Source organism: Peromyscus maniculatus, chromosome 1 (assembly GCF_049852395.1).
Source record: "Peromyscus maniculatus bairdii isolate BWxNUB_F1_BW_parent chromosome 1, HU_Pman_BW_mat_3.1, whole genome shotgun sequence".
Classification (NCBI taxonomy): Eukaryota; Metazoa; Chordata; class Mammalia; order Rodentia; family Cricetidae; genus Peromyscus; species Peromyscus maniculatus.
Genome location: NC_134852.1, coordinates 82,172,629 through 82,189,690, shown reverse-complemented (window position 1 = coordinate 82,189,690; position 17,062 = coordinate 82,172,629).

The following is a 17,062-nucleotide window of genomic DNA, read 5'->3' as shown; positions in this document are numbered from 1 at the left end:
CCCTTTTATTGGAAAGCCCTTAAAAATAATAAGCGCCATGTATAGTCCAGGGGCCTTTGCAACATATTTCAGCGCAGCAAAGTGCCTGCCATGAGGATGAATACCCTGTTACAGAGAACAATCATTTGGCAGCATAGGTTATTTTAATGGACACATCACTTTAAACGAAGCCTTCGCCATCTGTTCTGCCCTCTAATTACAGATGCAAAAGGAACATAATTCACAATTGCATCATAAAAAAGTAAGATATAAGTGATTTAAATGCATGTGCATCTTCTTTATTCAACCCAGCACGCAGCTGTTATGTTGTTTTCATGTTTCAAACACAAATGAGCAGAGAAATCGCTCTCCTCTGATGGAGTGAAATCTCCATTCCAGGACATTCTGGGGTGTGGATAAATGTAAAAGTGCGGTCTCCTCCCGACATCAGTCTGACAGGAAATGAGAGGCAAAGGTGCCCCTCACAGCTGATGGAGGATCTGTTTGTACCAAATCATAATTTTCAGTTGGTTCCTGAATGGGCTTTGGCATTCCAATGACTGCTCAGGCAACTACCTTTTCCTCATAACCAATGTAGATAAAACTTCCTTCAGTATAAGGTAATACACAGATTATCCCTGAGCCAGAGAGGCCACTCTTGCCTTGAGCCCACATATACTTAAATGAACCTCTTATCACGAGAATAAGGCTGTTTGAGACCTTCCTTCCCTAACGATGTCTCAAAAATACTTCAGAACTCCTTTGTATATTTACAGCTTATCAGTTATTTGCTTGTGGGAGAATATCTTGCTATGAGAGCTTCAAGGTGAACTTACTTCTTCAGGACATCTCTGGGAGATAGCCACTGTTACTCAGTCCCGACACAGGCACGGTGTCTCTGGAACACAGTGTCACTTCTTTTTTTTTTTTTTTTTTTTTTTTGGTTTTTCGAGACAGGGTTTCTCTGTGTAGCTTTGCGCCTTTCCTGGAGCTCACTTGGTAGACCAGGCTGGCCTCGAACTCACAGAGATCCGCCTGGCTCTGCCTCCCAAGTGCTGGGATTAAAGGCGTGCGCCACCACCGCCCGGCCACAGTGTCACTTCTTAATGAGAAGTTCATCAAGTTCATTGTGCGGATGCTCAATCTGATGTCCAAGAAGGAAGTTGTGTAGCTAAACAATAGTTTAATAGAATAAAGTACTTGCTTCTTAGAACTCATTGCCTGGAAATGGTGCTTAAAATGAATGAACTAGTGAGAGGTGCAAATAAATAGTTTTAAAAGCCAGGCAGACTGTTTAAAAGTCCATCCTGTAACCCTGTTGCTAATAAGAAAATAACACCCAAAAAAAGTTGTTCCTTATGCTAAGTTTTGCTAAGAAGGGAGTGTGCTTTGAATAGTTGGTTAAAAAAAAAAACAGGTGCTTTGAATGTGCAGGATTAAGTAGTTTAAAAATACAGCCTTTCCACCAGCCAAACTGGCATTAGCAACTATGTTCTTCTCATAGATTAATTAGAAATAATAGTTGATATAGTCTCAATATCAAAATTACAGTTATTATATCCAAAGGTGCATGCATCTATAAGATTTGATGCTACATGTGCTATTAATTAATTAATTATGATTGCTATTAAATGTGTGCATACCTTATACACAGAAATACATGTATAATGTTAATGAATGATAGATAATATTCAGCAGAGGGTGATTCACACATATATTTACCATTAGAGGTGTTGCCATAGGTCAATGCCCCTGCAGTGTTTAATATTTTTCGTGTTGCCTCCACATACCATTTACAGATTACAGTATGAGGGTAACCAAGGTAGCTTTTCATACTTATATTACACATAAACAGTCTTTATATGCTCTTCGAAAATTGTAACATTTTGTACTGAATACTGGTCATTCTTTTAAAACAACAAAACATTATATACAATAAAACACAAATTGGAAATAAATTTGAGTGCTGTTACTCTGATCTCTCTTCAAACTTAAACCACATTACTGTGGTTTCTCTTGAAAAACGTTGATTGAAATAAAACATAACCAGTCGGTCCGTGTATATTAGTTAAACAGTAAAATACCTTGGTAGTAACTATTATTTTCTGAAACAATTACCACTTTAGGATATAATCAAAAATTTACATCAAAATCACCTGGACATTCCTTGGTGTCAGAGAAACTAACAGCTCAGAACATCCTGATGGGATGCTTCCCTAGTCCAGGGACTTTTTTGAGTTTTACTTAGCAGCAATATGAGAAAAGGAAGGATGATATGTTAAAATGTACCATGTAACTGATTAGTATAAAGTATTCTGAAATTGTACTGCTTTTATTTATTTATGAGTTAAACTAAAATTGTAATAAGCCATAGGCTAAGAAAACCCATGTCTTCCCCCTACACTGATGTGTATTTTGCACCTTTGAAGACTTTGAAGTATGTTTAGTACCATCGACACTGAAGCTTGGCACGGGGATATGTAAGGTCTCTGGAAAGCAAAGGGGAAATTGTGCTAAATTCTTTTTATTTTTTCTATTTTCTCTCCTAGTGATAGAGATCCAATTTAGGGCCTCATGAATGGTACACAAGCACACTACTACTAACCTACACCACCTGCAGGCAGAGAACTTTGCCTTTTCGCTAAAGTGAAAATGCAGCTACCTTATCTGTAAGTGCATTACTTACATGCTTATTATACTACTACATGTAAGCCAGCGTAACCCTGTGATACGTGAAGTATTAAGGTTGATCCAATGAAAACCATTGTCATAACCCCAGAAAGACAATTTAGGAAAAAAATGGCTTTTTTATTCTTGTCATTATAGATAATAACTTTTATAAAAAAGATTGTTAGTTAGAGAGAAGTGCAGCTTCAAACCACAAGTTCTCTCAGAGGGTAAAATTATGACCTCAACTTGGTCCCCATGGTGAAAGGAGAGAATGGACAAAAGTGTCCTCTCACCTATACACACACACACACACACACACACACACACACACACACACACACACACACACACTAGCAATAGGTAAAATAATTTTTATTTAAAAAAGAAATGTATAATTTTAAAAACCGTGTGGTGCTTTAACTCAGTTCAATGAATTACTATCTCTAGTATCAATTTATTATAAAGAGCAGAAGAATTTGTGAAAATGTTTCTGATCTTCAACAAGTTAAACTCCAGCACAAACACGTAAGGGGTATCCATTGGTACTAATTTCAAAGTGAACTTGAAAGAAATATTTACTGAGTGGCATGTAGGTGGAAACCACTCCCAACTGCAGTTTTCTGGACACAGGAAGCCACTGGACAGGAAGGGAGGCTTACACAAGAGTCATACATACTTTTTGTGAGAGGAAAACACAGCATCATATGTAGAATGCAACATATGGTCCATGGGAAGCAAGGACCCCTCCTTGTGTGTTAATGAAGTACATCAGCTCCTGCTCTGGAAGGTTAACTGCATCTGCTGTTGTCAATCCTCTAGGAAGCCTACACAACCAACTGTAGTGCTGTCGGTATAAAGCCCAGGGCTATAGATCGGGCTCAGCAGTTACAAGGACTTGCCAGGCAACCATGAGGACAAGAGTTTGAATGCAAGTATCCACAAAACAGCTGGAGTTCCCAACTGCTTCTAACTCCAGGTCTAAGGGATCCAACACTTTCTTTTGGCCCCTACACATGCACAGCTCTGTGCAGTTGCACATGCATATGGACACACACACTGCACATACATATGGACACACACAAACACATACACACTGTACATCCATATGGGCACACATACACACACACACACACACACTGCACATCCACTTGGACACACACACACACACACACACACACACACTGCACATCCACTTGGACACACACACACACACACACACACACACACACACACACACACTGCACATCCACTTGGACACACACACACACACACATACACACACATGATCATCATTCCGGTCACTAAGAGGCAATGGCATTTAGAGACCTATGGTCATGAGTGAGGATGGTAAAAGGATGATGGTGGCAGTTGAGACGACAGTGGCGTGTTTAACACTCTTACAACACTGCTATTTGTTAGACTTTGCTGTAATTGCATTTATGTTGTTCATTGTAATTAACATGCCCAACCACCCTGTGAGAAAATCAAAGCCACACCACCAGAATGAAAACCTAGGTAACAGTCACTTGGTGGGATGAAGTTTTGGCAAACCATATCAGCTTACCTAATACATTTATTGCAAATTTAACTCTGGTTAAAAAAAAAATTATGATTAGGAAAAATGAGCAGAAACAAGCCCAGAAGTATTTCATACTGAATTAAAACCCGAACGTTTTATGAAGATGCTTCTGTCAGGTGTACATGCCACATTCTCTAAGCAGCAGCAGCTCTCAGAGAAGCGTAGCCACACGGCCCACAGCCACAAAAGGTAATTCTCAGATAGATAGATAGATAGATAGATAGATAGATAGATAGATAGATAGATAGATAGACAGACAGATAAATCCACTGTATGAAGCAGTGGAGGGAATGCAGATAGACCACAAATGCATATCCATCCTCAGAGGGCTCAGCGTTCTGTTTAGAAGAACTATGAACTCAGACAACAGGCTAATGGAAACAGAAAGTGTGGATCCCTAACTGACCACATGGAAAATACTAAAGTCACTCTTCTTTTCATTTCTTTTTTTCTTTTTCTTGTTGTGGAATATTATTTTAACTGGGCAAAAATGTGTTCCATTTGCTTATGCAAAATATGACTTTAATGATGTAAAGGTGTGTTACTTTTGCATTTGCTGCATTTGTTTAATGATGTAAAGATGTGTTGCATTTGTTTCACCTTCCCTGATGAAGGCCCCTGATTTGTCTAATTTAAGTTAAAAGAGCTGGCTAGAAATAAGCCTAAGCTAGGCTGAGCATTGAAAACTAATAACAAATCTCTGTGTCATGATTTGGGAGCTGATTGGTGTCCCAAAAGAAAAAGCCTGGTACATTTTTTTTGAGACAGGGTTTCTCTGTGTAGCTCTAGCTGTCCTGGAACTCACTCTGTAGATCAGGCTGTCTTGGATTCAGAGATCCGCCTGCCTCTGCCTCCCAAGTGCTGAGATTAAAGGCGTGTGCAGCTGCCGCCGCCACCGCCGCCACCACCACCACTCTGCTACTCTTCTCTTTCTCTATAACCTTTCACAATTCTGTCCCACACTGGATGGTGGCCATCTCTCCTGTTGGGGCTTCATCATCTTTTGGGGAGTCTTATTAAAAGATGTACCTTTTTGTCCTAAGTCTGTCTATAAGTCAGTAAAATGAAACCTCAGCAATGGCCTCTGAGAGAGCCAGTTGCAAAGTGTAATATTTCAGAAGAGTCCCTAGGACAGGAATGACTCTTAGTCAAAGGTAATTATTATCACAATTCTAAAAGCATCTATATTATTAATATCATAATTCTAAAAGCAGCTACAAGACGATATTGAATGCTTTACGCTTTCTTCAACCAGAAAACTAAAGTACATGGTAACTTCCAGTACTGGAGGTGGAATCAAAGAAGAGTGTCCATGCTTGTTCAGACAGCCCAAGGTAGGTTTGCAGAGGGCGGGGAGTTGAAATGTCCAAAGGAATGAGAGGACCTGGATGGAAAAGGCAAGACTGAAGCGTAAGTAACTGAAGCCCAAGTCAAAGAGTGCTCTGTGTGTGTGTGTGTGTGTGTGTGTGTGTGTGTGTGTGTGTGTGTGAACTCCAATGGTTATTGCAATAGTTCAGTCTTGAAAATCTTAGAGTTGTCAGTAAATAGGGCACCAGAAATAGCATAGAATCAGGTCATAGGAAGAAGAAATTCTGCAGGTTTTTGATCACTGGTAACATACAGAGAGAGCCAGAGACGAAGTCTATGCAGAGGTGAGGCTAATGTTTTGTGCTCAAACCACAAAGACAATGATAATATTACAGGTGGGATATCAAAAGGAGAGTGAGAGAAAGGCAATCCATTTTCCTAAGCAGAGGCAGTAGCTGGATTTGAAATAGGTGGAGTTGGCCATTTGCTGGTTGTCATACCAAAACCGTTTACTGATTTCATTATCATGGAAGGTAGAGTCATAGAGCAATGTGGAGGAGAGGGTCAGAAACAGCTAACTCCCTACTTCATCTGAGCCTCGTCCTGTGAAGCTGGCATGAAGGAGCATAAATCACCACAGGCGTTCCCTAGGAGTCTCTCCATATCAGGAGTAGGGAGAAGGCATAACCAAGCCAGCCCTTGGTTTTTTTGGACTGTGTACATTGGTTCTACTTGGTGTCTATGTACAGAGGGAATTCTTCAGTCTTCGTGCCGCAAACAGCATCTTTTCCTTCTGTCTATGACAGTAGTCTAGTTCTAGAAACAGAGTGAGAGACAAAAGAACTGCACTGCCAGCTCAACACAACTCCCTACAATGGACCAAAGTCCCAGTGTGCGTCCAAAGCCTGTATCAGTGTTCAAGGGATGGATTGAAACATCCATTTGATCTAAAAATAAAAGTTTTATAACATGCAAAGAGAAACATGGTTTTGTCAAAAAAATAAGATCTTCAGCAAGCTAGAACACAAATGTTTATTTAAAACAATTTTTAAACTCTGATTCAGAGGAAAGACACAAGGCGAATGGCTGAACCCCGTGGGGACATGCACATGCCAAAGTTCTTGCCTTGGGGGAAAAAAAAGAGTTTTTTAATGGTGTGGTTTTAAAACTATGTGTCCTCAAGTAGAGCTAAGAAAACTTTAAAGGATATAGCCATTCCAATTCCATGACAGCATCCTAAATATAAAATGAAGGAGATACTTGAGCATTTAGGTACATTAAGTTTGCCACCCTTTTTAAATGCAGCCCCAGGATACCTACTTGAGATTATACTTTCAATGGCCTGCTTTCTAGACCCCTGTCTCTTGTTTTCCATGATTACTTATGGTGCAGGTCACCACTGGCATGTAGAGAATAAGAAAGGGAGAGACATTGTTTACATAAGTCTACCTTACGCTTTTTGAAGCTAAAACAAGTGAGAATGTACACTGGTTACCCAAGCTCAATGAAAAGAGCATAGACTAGGAACAAGGTCTTCAGAGCTAACCCCTGGATTTTCCCTGTCTGGATGAAGGACATCAGAAGAAAACCTTGAAAGATGTTCTCAAACTTAACATTTGCAGGTCAACCCACTGCAAAAGGTTTATCTTGGGACTTGAGTCAGAGAACAGGAAATATAGGGTGTGAGGTATGGACAGAGTTGAGGCAAGTCCAGACATGGTCCATATGTAGAGAGCAATCCAGAATCTATCTTCTCTCTCTATATATATTTTTTTTCTTTTTCCCCCTCTCTCCTCTTTCTCTCTTTCCATCTCTCCCTCATAAGCACTCGTGGTCTTGAAAGCCTGTGGAGCTGTTGGCCCTCTGGAAAAGTGTGAACTCCAAGGGACACATATTCTTGCACAAACATAGGAAGGCATAACCAACTTTCAAGTTTCTCATGCCTCATCATCACATGGAAATGCCTTACATTTCCCCCCAAAGTGGGGTTATTATTTGCTTATCTTTGGCTATTTTCTCTCCCCCATTTCTCTCTCTCTCTCTCTCTCTCTCTCTCTCTCTCTCTCTCTCTCTCTCTCTCTCTCTCTCTCTCTCTCATGCACACACCACAAACTCCTCAGCCAAATGATGGTCTATGCCAGTGAAGCCAGAGGGTGGTGGAACTAAGACATAGTGGCTCTGGGAAGAAGTCTGTGGACCAGGGACAGGGGCACCATCAGGCTCACACTACTGCTCTCTAGGTTGGTTTCTCTAGAAACCAGCCTTAGGGCATAAATATGGTAGTGAGTGTTCTGACTTATAGGTTTCTGGAAAAAAGTAAGTTTTCTCAAATATAAATGAACAAAAGCAGAGCCTTGAAATAACAAGTACGGTGATTCTAAAAGTCAAAACACATTATTGAAGCCCACTTTTTTCAAAACTTGATGTATTTACCAAACCATTCAGAAGCTAGCCCCAGTAAGTTCAGAACTAATGCTTTAAGTTCACCAGGAGACAGACCTATATCATTTTTCTCTTACAGAGGTGGTGTAGGCCAGTATGAAGAAAAAGCTAGTTGGTCCTTCCTCCAGATCCAAGATGCTTGCCACTCAGCTTGCAACTACTTAGTTTTGTAGAGCAAATATGTTTACTTAAAAGAGTCATAGGAAGGGTCTGATCTTTCAGATGTTTTCCATCAAAGGAGAGATTTTTACATTTTGATGGAGTGGTGTTCTCTACAATGAGGCTCTGACCGTGTTGTGTAGAGTGGGATTTCTAAAAATAACTCAAATCAGCAACTTCTAAAATACATGATTGAATGATAGATCCAAGTTGTTGTAAGTCAAAGGGGTCTCCAACTCTGGGAGAGTGATAGAAATTTGAAAAGAAAACTTACACAAATTTTAGAATCAGTTAATATATCATTGATCTTGGTTCCAATACTTGTGCATAAAGAGAAGTTTTATTGGCATGCATGGCTCAATTATGACCCTTTTTGCAATCTGAACACTTGAGGTCTTGTAGGCATAAAAGCTTACAAACTTCCTTCTTTTGTATCCATGATACTTTTGGATGGCTTTTTGGAGCCAGGATACTCGAAGGTTTTGGAATATATACTGAAGGCCTGTCTGGAGACAAGTGCCTATGTCTGCGGCTGGCTCACACCTGATCTTCCACACTGAAATCCTGGCAACTACTAGCTGGTAATGGCAGCAGGAAAATGTGACAGACCACACAGCAATGCACCACGGCCTTCAGCACACAGAGGTCTTGAACTTTTACCTTCGACTCAAGTTGCTACTTTCAAAGTCCTATTACCAAAATGTTCTCAGGAAAGCATTGGACTTGCTGCTCGTCTGATAATCGGCCTGATACCATGGTGGGTTTTTTGCAAAATCTTTTAAATCATGTAATTGTACACGTTTTTTAGTCTTGCTTCCTGCATTCATTATTTTCCCCCTCAAGGGCCATTTCCAGGGAATCTCAAGAAAATGAAAGAAACCACTGTGACTAAGCTGGAATGCATGAAAACCCATCCCACCTCCTCCTAGAGGGCAAGGAACAGATCTCATGACTCTTGTGTTTATCCCTCATCCATACCCTCCAGCTACTTGTTCGCCCTGTACCCTTGGAGCCATCCCAAGCCCACTCTACCCTTGCTCCCTGGCCAAAAGGAAGATGGTTTCATCTCCCGGGGCCATGATGTGAGGCTGGAGGAAATGGTGTTGTTTGGGAAATGGCAAAATCGTGTGACTGCATTAAAGTCAACACTATTTATCTCCATCTCTTGTCCTATGGGCTGAAAAAGAGACGCCACTGTTAGGCCCGGCCCCCGTGCACAGCTGCAGTAGGGAGTGGGCAGAGACTGGTACTTTCAAGTGTCAGACCTTTTGTCCCGACTACTAGTTTATGGGGCTGATGTGAGGCTCTGCAGTCAATGAAGCCTTTGTCCAAGGTGTACAGGGTAGGACAGTGGAAAAACCGCCTTCCCTTGTATCCCAGGCCCATCCATCTTCCCCTCACCCTGTTTCTCAACTTTCCTGTCTCTCAAGCAGACAGAGAGAGGATCCCTCCTGGGTTAATGTACTGGAAAATTGCTCTGCATGTTTATGAGGGGGTGCCTTCCAAATGAAAGAAAAAAGGGAAGGGGGAAAAGCCGGCGAAGAAGAGTCGTTTTTCCCACTGAACTCGTTGGCCTTAAGCTTGTGGGTCTGACCCTGACTAAGAAGAGCTCCATGTCCTGCTAGGAGGGGTATTGTGAAGTTTGGCAGAACGCACTTCCGATTGAATTTTTTTAATTATTATTTATAATCACAAAGTCGTTCGAGACAGCTGCCCTCACCCAATGCACCACCAAAACACTGACTCCGAAGGCATGTGCACTCACACACACAGACATCCCAGCCTTACCCTAGAAACAGCCCCGCCACTCACATCGGTTCACCTTGAAGTAATTTATTCTCCTCAGAGGAGGAGCTGGCTCCTCCAGGCAATCCCCTATAAATAGCAAACATGTTTTCATGCAGTTGCATGGAATACTGGACCACGTGAACTTTGCCATGGATGGCTGTGGAACCCAGAGGGAGCTGTGATACGTGATGTCACTCACTTATTTTAGCTGTTTTTTTTTTTTCTAGCTAAAAATAATACTCTCTAACTCTAATATCCTTTGCCCATAACTTTCTGTTCCTCTGTGGGAGGTTTGGGGTAAAATGTCAAGTGTGTGGTTAAGACATCAACTATGTATGCTCATGAAATGCAGGCCTATGCTGGCATGAAGAGATGAAATAAAACCGAATTGAGCTCTTACATAGCCTCCATTCAAAATATCATGGACAACAGGAACACAGAAGTCTGGTAATTATTACCACAGTGAAACGTGCACCATAGAGGCCAGCGGTGAGCCTTCTTTCAGACAGTGATGGGAAAGTGAGCTGCTTGGTGCATTTTTCGTCTTCCTTCAGCCAGTTTTAGAGAAATTATTCCATGCTCCTCTGGTCTATTACCAATTTCGTCAGGGAAGTCAGAGGAAGTGGCTATCCTCATATACAAGGTCCATTTCTCTGGTGACCTGAAACATACCTAGGATGTTTTAAAGAGAAAATGAATTCAAAAGTTAGAAACAATTAAACACAACTAACAAAAGGAGACCAATATCCTGTCTTCAGGGTCCCTGGACTGTGGGTTCTGTTTTCATTTCCAGTTTACGTTTGCAATGTCTACAAGACCAACTTTCACATGAAGTGACGATTACTGGACGGAGGAATGAAGACATCTCTCACGTGAAAAGGCTTATCAAAGAATGTGACCAACTCGATTACAATCTCCCTTTCACTTTTATTTATCATACGAACAATTCAGCAATTCCCGAGAAATATAATCATTTTTACCACATGAAGTTTTTTTTTCTGACCCCTGCCTCCGCCCCCGCCTCTAAGATTCTTTCCTATCTATGCGTTTTGACAATATTTTTCACAATTAAAATCTTTCCGTTTTGGAGTTTAAACTCTGTCCCACTGCCAGGCAAGCGACTCATTTAAATATGCAGCAAGATTACAAAAAGAAATGGGGTGAACCTGGCAGATAATGCCCAAGAGAGTGGGGAGCAGCCTTCAAGTCAAGCACACAAGTTAATAGGGCCCCCCTAATCTCTTAGCCTGTCCCCTTTTGAGGAAAAAGGTCAGAAGCATTAGGTCCTGGGGCCTGCTCCCTGAAGACCCGTAATAAGCAGACGTTACAGTAACGTGCTCGGGGAATCAAGCATAAATATGACCCCTGACCCTGCTTGTCAGCTGGACCACTGAGTCTCTTAGAAATAGACTCCTCACTTTTCTAAACACCCACGCTTTCCCACCAGCCCCCTCCACTCCGCTGGGTCTCGATGCCTGTGGCTTCTGCTCCGGAGCTCACACACTTGCTGTCTCTGTGACCTTTCCCTTCACAGAGGTCAAAGGCCCAAGACCTCAGGCTGGCCTCTTTTCTTGCTGGGGCCAGCTGATGAATCATTCCCAACTTGAAGGGAACAGAGGAAAGGGGAGGGTTCTGAAGGTCTTTTCAGAGAAACAACTGTGGCCTATACATCAGCATTTACACAGGCCTGACACTTTCAAAACTCGGCCTCCTCTCTGAGAAGACAGAAAGAAGGGAACGGAGGCTGTGTTGAGAGGTCTCACTGTCCGGGTAGAAACGACAGAAGCATTCATGATTGTGTGATGGACAGTGCCCAGGAGAAAGTCGGGAATGGGAACAGGGAGTCATGGAGAAACGTGGGCAGACTCCACTCAACACATTTCAAATTTCTTCCTGCGTGCTCTGAAATCAGTGCACCGTCCCTGAAAGAGCTTCCCCCCATGCACTGAATGTCTGATCAAGAGGACTTTGATGAACTATTCAGCACTCCATTGCTTACCATTTAGGTAGATATGTGATTATATTTTTAAAAGAAATTCTACTGTGTATCCTTTAAGACTCCCCAGAAGAAAAGGAAGAAGTTTTAAAAAATTGTGTGTGTGTGTGGGGGGGGTGTTTTGCTTTTGTTTTTATCTATTTTTTAAGAAATTTTAAGAAATACCCTCACAATTATTTTGTCTAACTTCACATTTCTTTGATGAAATTGGTTTTTTAAGAAGATAAAACAGAATTATATTTCTGTTTGCCCAGAAAATATGTCAATGTCCACTAATGCTTGCTATTAGTCATTTTCTCCTTCCCTCTTATTTCTATGCAGTTAACTTTTTTTGTGGGAAGAAGTAGATAGAGGGCAACAACAAAGTGTCTAGAATATTGTTTACTTTAAAAATACTGTGTATGTGTACAATGAAATATTATCATAATCACCCCCATCCCCTCTCTCCGCCACTCTGCATAGCCCCCCTCAACATGCTCCCCTCTCAACTCTATGGTGTTTTTTTTTTTTTTTTTTTTTTTTTTATAGTCCCTGAGTTAGATTAGTTCTACCCATACATCCACAGATGCGGGGCCACCCACTGGAGCATGAGCGATCTACCATTGGCCAAACTCTCATTCAGAAGAATTCTTCCTCCCCCTCTGTTGATAGCTATCAACTGTCAATAGACTCTCAGTAAGTGATGGGTCCTGGAGACTACCTCCCTCACGATATTTTAGTTGGCTCGATGTTGTGCAGGTCTTGTGACAAATGTGCAAATGAGTACAATATCCATGGAATGTCAAGAAGACACCATTTCTAGGCATTTGTCCCCATCCTCCAGCTCATAGACTCTTTCTGCCTCCTCCTCTGCATTGTCCCATGAGATTTTGCTGCGAGGGGATGTTGATAAAGATGTCCCATTGAAGACTAACCACTCACAGTATCCTATTCTTAGCACTTTCACCAGTTATGAGTCGGCTGCTGCACATTACAAAAAGAAGCTTACCTGACCCACATTGAAAGCAACCCAGATCTATGCATATAAACATAAGTACTTCGAAGGTAATTTGACAACAGGAATCTTTAACAAAGTAACAATATCAGGTTCAACTCTAGGACCTAAGACGTCCCTAGCTATGGGATTTTGGATTATAGTACCAGGCATGAAGTCCCTCTTATGGAGCAGGCCTCAAATCTGGGATATTGCTTCAATGGGTTAATCTATTTATTTCTGCATATTTATGTCCTTGTGAATGTGCTCAGATATCATGGTAACCAATTGTGCTTAGCATCTCCATCATGGGACCAGGCAGCATGCATGTGACATCCCTTCCTGTTCCTATTTCTGCAACTTTCTCTTGTCACCATTTAACTGCTGAGAGCTCACCTATAACTTCCAGACTAATAAAGATATACTCTCTTGCTTCTCTGACAGCATCTAACTCCAGAGAAAAATCAGTCAGTCATGAGAAACATGTTGAATGTTTCTATACCATGAATATTTATGGCTAGATAGTTTCACCAAATGTGACTATTTATCAATTTTCCTAGGAACTATATGTAAGTTTTGTAATGATTCAGAGGCTCATGCTCAGGCTATATATTTACATTGTCTAGGTGATTCTTCTTATAAAGAACAAATACACATATAATAAAGGGTATACACACTATATACGACAGAGATTTTTTTTTCAGAGTAGTCATTAAATCTACATAAGTAACATTTTCATTGGGGCATATAGTGCTTTTGTGATAAGAATAGTTAAATTCTATTTGCCATTGCATCTTATAAATGTCTATTTCCCCTTTTCTTCACTTAGACAAACAGCTTCCTGGTTTAGTACGCTGACTCGGATCCAGTCCTACATCAGGACAGGGCACAATTTCCCCTCTGCCATCTCTCATTTTCTTTCCTCCCATCTGTACTCAAGATTTCTCTACAACTTGACTTCAGTACAGCATTGATGTTTCTGACCTTAACCACAGAGGACAAACATCTCACAGCTGTACATGAATTTTCAACCAATTTAAATATGAGAACTAGGTTAGCTTACATTTAGAGTACTGCCTTAGATTGTGAGGAGCCCTGGGTCCACCCTGCTTTGCTTCTCCACAAAATTTATGCAAAGACTCTCAAAATACAAACAAACTTTCCCCAGTAGATAGGGTGGTACACAGAAAAATATACAACAAAGAGACAATAAATACAGTGTGCCATAACCAATGCTGCCCAGTTTCTATGAGAGCACAGAAGGTGCTATTTTAATTATGTCTTAACCAAATTTAAGTATTGAACATTCAGAGACATGTCAATAGCATCCAGTAGAGCAAACAAATGGAAATAAATCACGACCCAAAAGGCATGTAGGAAATCTCAGCAGGTCTTGTTTTCCAGTTGCTTGAAGGAGTCTAGAAAGAAGAAGAAAGGCAGGAGAGATTATGATGTAGGATATCACCTAGAATGAGGAAAGGTTCAAACAGAATACCTGGATAGATGGAGCAGGTTTCCCAAACTCAAAGTCCAAAGTCATCTAGAATGGCTTCACTGGTCAGCTCTAATCATTAAAGTGAGTTTTTGATCATCGGATCCAAGAACATTCCACTTCTGAATAAGAAGAGTGAAACTCAGGGGTGGTTTCCTCTCTTCTTGATATCAGAGTGACTGTTCATATAAAGGACCAGGCTACAACTCCATATCGACACAGGCAATCTTTTCTCCTAAAACACTGTCCAAACGCCAATGCCATTTACCAATCTCCTTGCCTGTTGGGATGTTCATTACCATAATATGCCATCTTAAGGAGTGTGATTAAGGTTTTTCAAACCTTAGAAAATGAAATTAAGTAAAATGGATCAACATATTTTTATGAAAATGAATTAACCATATGAAATTTTAAAAAAACAGACATAATAAAAGTATATTATAAGATCACAAGGGAGCCAGGAGGTGGTGGCACAGGCCTTTAATCCCAGCACTCGGGAGGCAGAGCCAGGCGGATCTCTGTGAGTTTGAGGCCAGCCTGTTCTACAGAGCGAGACCCAGGACAGGCACTGAAACTACACAAATAAATCCTGTCTCGAAAAAATATAAAATAAAATAAGACCACCAGGGAATTAAAGTAAGTGACACAGAGCAAGTCTGGAAATTAAACAAGCAAAACAAATCCTGAGACGTTAGTAACATGTGGCTTAAAATGAATTCACAAGAGAAACTTTAGAACATTTCTGAAATACATGAAAATAAAAACACTAGATTGTCAAAGTTTATGGACTGTAGTAAAGGGATAAACAGAGGCGACGTGAGAGTATTGACCACGTCAGTGAAAGAGAGGTGTCAAAAATAGTCAGGCTTTTGCTTTAAGAAATTAAAAGAAAATGAACAACTCATGTAAGCAGAGGTGAAGGAATAAAAAAGTGAAATTGATAATGCAAAAAATAGAGAAAAATCTGTCAAATTCTACTTTTAACTTTCTATAGCAAAACAAACAAAAACATTTTAAAAATCTCAATTGTTAGAGTAAGAAAAGGAAAATAAATATACAATGTACAAATGTATGAGAAAAGTAAAACTATATTTACTTTCAAATTAAAGAATCAGTTTCTCTGAGTCTATTTCCCAAAATCCAAAACAAAACAAAATGAAACCCAGCCTGCTAGGAGCAATAGATGAAAACTGCAAGACAAATAAATGTACACAAATAAATTTCTTTTTTCATATCTCAACAATGAGTACTTTGAATGTGATTTTTAAGGGCCACAGATAAAGGCACCGACACAAAACAAACAAAAAAAAATCAATGCAATAAAGTTTGTTTTAGGCTCATATATGGAGAACCCCAAATTCAAATTTTTTAAAGTGCTACAACTAAAAATAAGTGGTGAGATAAGACATAGTTGTGGACAGACTAGAGGACACAATCCAGCTAAGATGCCACATACTGAGAGAAACACAGAGCAAAAGAAAGCACAAAAGGGGAAGCAAGGACAATACTGACCAATATTTCTGGGAAAACAAATGGGCAAATTTCAGAACTCAGATTTTCATGGATAACATGTATTTTGAAGTCTTTTTCTCTTAAACAGAAACCACATTCAATTTCCTACATACTAAAAGTTTTACAATATGTCTGAAAAACATTCTTCTAAAAATCACATTGGATCAAATGGAGGTGAGCTCTCCTACAGGGTTGCAAACCAAAGTTGTTTTTTTCTCTGACAATGAGGAGAGTACGAAAATGAGAACTAAAACTATACTTAATGTCCCAGTTTGCTTCTCTGTTGCTGTGATAAAACACTGACCAAAAGCAAGTTGGGAGAGGAGAGGGTTGACTTCATCTTATGGACTGTAGTAAAGGGATAAACAGAGGCCATGTGAGAGTATTGTCCATTGTTGAGGGAAATCGAGGCAGAAAGTCAATGCAGGAACCTGGGCAGGAATACTGCTTACTGGTTCCCAAACTCATGTTCAGCTACTTTTCTTATACAGGTTAGGTGCCCTGCCTAGAGAAGATACTGCCCACAGTGGGCTGAGCTCTTCTACATCAATTAGTAGTCAAAAACAAAACAACAACAGAAGAAGAAAGAGAAAGAGAGAGAGGAGGGAAGGAAGGAAGGAAGGAAGGAAGGAAGGAAGGAAGGAAGGAAGGAAGGAAGGAAGGAAGGAAGGAAGGAAGGAAGGAAGGAAGGAAGAAAACCCCACATTTGGCCACAGGCCATTCTGATGGAGGCAGTTTCCCATTTAAGGTTCCTTCTTCCCAAATGTGTCAAGCTGACAAGTGAAGCTATGACACTTAAAATCATCATCATCATCCTAATAATAATAATAATAATAATAATAATAATAACAATAATAATAACATCTTCTTTTGTAACCAGTGTCTGCCCCCATGCTAAGGGTTATGTTGTCTTGAGTTTCAAAGTGTTCAATATATTGGTCCTTTCTGTAAGTAAAACACTAACTATTGTAATTATCATCACTGTTGTTCTTCACTCACAGGAAGTGCAGACCTTAGCACAGTTCTTCGTGAAATTGTTCTCCAACCAGCTCACATGTTCATTATGCAGAGTAAGTTTCTCAGCTCACATTGATTAATTTCCTTACATTTGGAGGGATATTAAAAAAAAATGCTAGCTTGCTTTCATGCCACATTAGCTTTTAT